The sequence below is a fragment of the Heteronotia binoei genome, chromosome 1 (genome assembly GCF_032191835.1).
Source record: "Heteronotia binoei isolate CCM8104 ecotype False Entrance Well chromosome 1, APGP_CSIRO_Hbin_v1, whole genome shotgun sequence".
Lineage (NCBI taxonomy): Eukaryota > Metazoa > Chordata > Lepidosauria > Squamata > Gekkonidae > Heteronotia > Heteronotia binoei.
The window spans coordinates 279,314,980-279,320,979 of NC_083223.1; positions in this window are offsets into that span (position 1 = coordinate 279,314,980).

The following is a 6,000-nucleotide window of genomic DNA, read 5'->3' on the forward strand; positions in this document are numbered from 1 at the left end:
CTGGAGAGCTAACGTTGGCCACCCCTTGTTAACAGATAAAGTATACAGGGTTCAACCCCATATAATAAAAGGGGATCTTTATTCCGATACTCTGGGAAGAACACCCCTCAGGGACAAAGACACCAGACTATCAGGTTCTGACAGATATTGAGAATTTATTTAAATCTTAATTACTGCAGTATTCTGACAAGACCAGGGACAAATGTATAATCCCAAGGTTTCATGATTACATAGCTACATGGGCTCATGGGTGTATGGTTACATGACCCATGGGTCCAAGGTTACATGATTACATAGTTTCTTAGTTACATGGCTATACTCTTTCGACTGCTCAGGTTCCTTAGCCTATTACATTTAGTAAAAGCAAAGCCATTGTATAGATAGCAAAAAGCATTTCATCCTCACCTCTCTTATGGCTTCAGGTGGTTGTCTATGCAGAAGTGCGGAGGGGTCTTGCTTCCCAGGAGGCTTCCCTTAAACTCACTGTTAATGAGCTAACTGACCAACCCCTTTGATCTCCTCCTAAGTTATACTTTTCTCCACAATGTCTACCCCTTCCTTCTATCCAATCAAAAACCAGAAAGCCAGATTCTGGCATCTTTTGGCTGGAAAGCCCCCGAAAACCCGTTACATAAGAAAACCACCTATTGTTGCCAAATACTTCTGCTAATTAGTACCAGATAGGCCACTGAACCCTAAAGGGAAAAATCCCCATCTGGGACCAAAGACTTTCCCACGAAAGCTTGGGGACCCTATCTCACCCATCCTAATCAATACCTTAATACCTATAATAAAGCATGCAATATATATATATAGAAAAGGGAAAGACTATGTATGTGTGTATATGCAGAGAGCTATATAAAGCCCACAAAGATTCTGTATAGCCACTATACTTGCCCTGCATGATTTTCTAACCATTCGATCCACTGTAGTTCCCTAGCCTGAATTCCTGACAGGTTTTCCCCTTTTGGCAATCTCTCTCTCATTCTCCCTCCTTTTTCCATTTCACTACGGTATTGGGATAATTGTTATAGAAACCCCCTATAGGAGATCATTTCGGCCTCCTAGCGATCTCATCTCTTCCCAACAGGGTATAGACAAACATCCATAATATTATTCTATAGAATTCAGGCTGTTTAACAATATTTCTCCACGCCGGACGCATTGGAGCTCCATACGAGGCCATCGTCAAAGTCCACGTGCTCCTAAAAACTGGGATATGAATTCCAGCAGACATGGGGGCTCGGCAAGGGAGTGGAGCGTACTCTCCGTGTTGGTTTATTGCAGCCAAGTGTTGATCATTTAAGGTGACATACAACTAGAAAGTGGTGGTGGTGGAGGAAAGTGCTGTCAAGTTGCAGCCGTGGCAACCCTGTAGGGTTTCCAAGGCATTTCCTGCGTCTGCACCATGACCCTGGAATTCCTTGGTGGTCTCCCATCCAATACTAACCAGGGCCAACCCTGCTTAGCTTCTGGGATCCGAAGAGACTGGGCTAGTCTGGGCCATCCAGGTGACGGCCAACTAGAAAGACGCTCCCCATATAGCTGGTGATAGTTCATGGGTATTCCAAGCTATTCCATTTGTTTTTCCCCCAAGGAATTGTTAAAAGTGTTTTTTAGAGCCAGTTTGGTGTAGTTGGAGCCAGTTTGGTGTCGTGGTTAAGTGTGCAGACTCTTATCTGGGAGAACCGGGTTTGATTCCCCACTCCTCCACTTGCACCTGCTGGCATGGCCTTGGGTCAGCCATAGCTTTCGTAGCAGTTGTCCTTGAAAGGGCAGCTGCTGTAAGAGCTCTCTTAGCCCCACTTACCTCACAGGGTGTCTGTTGGGGGGGGGGAAGGTAAAAGAGATTGTAAGCTGCTTTAAGACTCTGAGATTCAGAATATAGGGCAGGATATAAAGCCAATATCTTCTTTTTAAAAAAATGTGTTCACTGCCTGATCCATGCTAGCGAGTCTATGTGAACAGATGAAACCAGGTTTGGACCAAGGACAGCGGATTTTAAAGTAGTGTAGGTTGGTTTACATTCAGCATTACTATTTACCCTACAACAGGAATGCTTGCTGGCTTTTCTGGAAAGTAAAGCTGTGTGTGTAGAGGCTTTATTATGAAAATGTGGGTGTTACATGGAGTTTTTCTCTAGGGCAGACTGGCAGACACTTAGCAGAAACAGTGGTGATATCTTCTGCAATTGCAATGCCATTATTTCATAAAACACAGAAGTTTAAAAATGTAAGTTGGAGGAGGGACAGTACATTGCTTTCTGGAGGGTGCCTTGCAACCTGTCCACAAGTAGATTGTACCAGATGGGGCCACAACCATCTTTTGATGAGAGAGAAAAAGAGATGGATTAACAGTAAAAGGAGAAAGTCTAACAGAGAAAAGGCGAAAGACACAAACGTCTTGATCTAGCTTTGTATACTTAAGCCAGTTCCCCACATTCCACCACAGTGTGCTCTAGTGTATCCAAGAAATAGAACCTTGGCTGCTATTGTTGCAGAGGGAAAGTGGCTTGATTCTTGCTGGCCAGAATTGTGAGACTGGGAACAGGTTTGATCCCTTCTGTGATGGTATCTCCAAGACCACTTTTTATTTCTGCCATATAAGTGAATGATTGCCATTCTCTCCTATGGGAGAAATGCAAACACTGCATCCAGGACGCTGTTAGAGAGTGAAGATATAATCTGCCATCCACCTATGGGAGGCCTAGTGCTCACTGATATGGATCTCCCCCCCCCTGCCCCCCAGGGACTGCCACACTCTCTAACAGTGTCCTGGATGCAGTGCTTGCATTGGGTAGGAACGGTGGCTCAGTGGTAGAGCATCTGCTTGGGAAGCAGAAGGTCCCAGGTTCAATCCCTGGCATCTCCAAAAAAGGGTCCAGGCAAATAGGTGTGAAAAACCTCAGCTTGAGACCCTGGAGAGCCGCTACCAGTCTGAGAAGACAATACTGACTTTGATGGACCCAGGGTCTGATTCAGTAGAAGGCAGCTTCATATGTTCATATGCTCTTCCGCAATGAGATTAATAGACTTGTTTTCCCAGATCCTCATTAGTACTCCATGTGTTGAGGACACCGTTATCAAAGTTTACTTTATCATCTTCAGATGTTTTGGGAACAAACTTGTTTACAGCATTTTTGTGCAACTATGCAGTCACATAACAAGATATTGACTCCACACATACTTTTGCCGCTAAGTTTATCCGGCCAGCCACTAAGTAGTACCAAATGTGTTTTCCCAGATAAGTTCATTCGTCGGCCAACCGTCCCTTTTTATTAGAGAAATACGGGCCCTTCAATAAGAACAGTCATATAGAAACATCATATATATAAAAATCCAACACACCCCTCATCCAGATCACAAGCAATACTCCTTCTAAGCCAGGGGTGTCAAACATGCAGCACGGGGGCCGAATCAGGCCCTAGGAGGGCTCCTATCAGGCGCCCAAGCAACTGGCTGTCTTCTGCTTCCTTCTCCCTCTGTCTTTCTCCCTTCTGCATCACAGCTTGCTCTGCATGGCTTGCTCAATCGTACAGGAACTACAGAGCAAAACCTCTATTTTCTCCATTGGCTGAGGTTTCTCCAGGAGGAAGGGGAGGAGGGAGGCAGAGCTTGTTTTTCCAGGCTCTCTCAATCACACAGCAGAGCTACTGAGCCAAGCCACTCTTCCTTCAGTTGGCTGAGGCTCCTCCCCCATCAGTCTCCTGGGGAAGGAAGGAAAAAGCCAGTTCTCTGGATCCCATGGGAGAAATACAAAGAAAGCACCTTTAAAACCAACAAGCGCTAACATTTTAAGAATGTTTTGTTTTTTTTCTAAATAGTTAATTGTGTTTGTCTGTGTCCTTTATAAAGTTTATATCTCTGCTATCTAATCTTAAAAAGGTACACACATGGCTTAGCTCAACATGGCCCGTCCCCACCCAATATGGCTCAGCCCAACAAGGTCTAATTTATGTCAGATCCGTCCCTCATAATAATTGAGTTTAACACCCCTGCTCTAAACTGCGTTGTGAGCAAAAATTCTACTTTGTGTTCTACTGGCATTAAAGGTGTGAGCTACTGCAGCAATAGTTTGTTCTGGGGCCATTTTTCCTGAACTGAGACAAAAAATGTGTCAGCCAGAGGCTAAAAAGCGGTGAGCTAGCTCACACTCACTCAGCTTAGAGGGGACACCGAATTCACAAGACGTCCTAGTCCCAATGTGCACAGCGCTGTTCAGGCCACACCTGGAGTGTCGTGTGCAGTTCTGGAGGCTTCACTTCAAGAAGGAGGTGGACTAGGGTTGCCAAGTCCAATTGAAGAAATATCTGGGGACTTTGGGGGTGGAGCCAGAAGACATTGGGGGTGGAGCCAGGAGCAAGGGTGTGACAAGCATAATTGAACTCCAAAGGGAGTTCTGGCCACCACATTTAAAGGGACCACACACCTTTTACATGCCTTCCCTCCATTGAAAATAATGAAGGAGAGGGGCACCTTCTTTGGGGGCTCATAGAATTGGACCCCCTGGTCCAATCTTTTTTGAAATTTGGAGGGAGGGGGGCTTTTGAGGAAATGCACCTATGCTGAAAATCTGGTGCCTCTACCTCAAAAAAAAGGACCCCTCCCCAAACCCCAGATACCCACAGATGGATTCTTCTTTATACCCTATGGGAACCAGTCTCCATAGGGAATAATGGAGTGTCCCCCCTGCTTTCTGCTAACCCTGAAGGGGGGAGGGCCTCCAAACCAGGGAATCTCCTGCCCCCAAATGGAGATTTAGACAACCCGAAAGGTGAACGATTCAGTGAGGCCTACAGCCCTCCAGAAGGCCTCTGAGGCCTGGTATAAAGTTTGCAAGAGGCCTGTGTTTCCCAGGCAACCTCTAAGCCCTGTGATTGGACTGGGGTGAGAGTGGAGGAAAAGGAAAGCCCAATCACCATCCAGGGGGGCTGGTCCATGGGAGAGAGCATATAAGGCCCTGTTGCCGGGGGCGGGAATTCAGTCTTCTCCAGGGAGCTGAGTGAGTGGAAGAAGGGCTGCTGCCAGCTGAAGGGGAACACCCTCTCCAATCCATCCGAGGACAGTGGTGGGCTGAGCTTAGGAGCACCCCCCCCCCGGGTTAGGGTTGCCAATCCCCAGGTGGCGGCAGGGGATCCCTCAGTTTTGAGCCCAACCCCCCGTTCAGGCTCATCAGAAATTGAGTGTGGGGGGGGGGGGAATGTCTGCTGGGTGCTCCATTATTCCCTATGGAGACCGATTCATAGAATCCTAGAGTTGGAAGGGACCTCCAGGGTCATCTAGTCCAGCCCCCTGCACGGCAGGAACTCACAAAGACCTCTCCCTAAATTCACAGGGTCCTCAGTGCTGTCAAATGGCCATCTAGCCTCTGTTGAAAAACCTCCAAGGTAGGAGAGCCCACCACCTCCCAAAGAATCTTAGAGTTGGAAGGGACCTCCAGGATCATCTAGTCCAACCCCCTGCACAAGGCAGGAGACTCCCAAACACCTCTCCTTAAATTCACAGGATCTTCATCACTGTCAGGTGGCCATCCAGCCTCTGTTGAAAACCCTCCAAGAAAGGAGAGCCCACCAGCTCCCAAGGAGGACTGTGGAAACTTAGAATCATAGAGTTGGAAGGGACCTTCAGAGTCATCTAGTCCAGCCCCCTGCACGGCAGGAACTCCCAAACACCTCCCCCTAAATTCACAGGATCTTCATCACTGTCAGGTGGCCATCCAGCCTCTGCTGAAAACCCTCCAAGGAAGGAGAGCCCCAAACCTCCCGAGGAGGAAGCCTGTGGAGTCCCAGGGTTGGAAGGGAAGCGAAGGGATTCTCTCCCAAGGCCAACGGGAGGGACTGGGAGGCAGCCCAGGGGGAGAAGGAGCCTGGCGGATTCCTCCTTGAAACATGCTGCTTCCTGCTCTCCCAATCACCAGACAGCGGCGCCATGGGATGACGACACCAGTGGGGGCGCTCCACTCCCAACCAATCACCAGCCAGTGCTGTGAGATGACGACAGC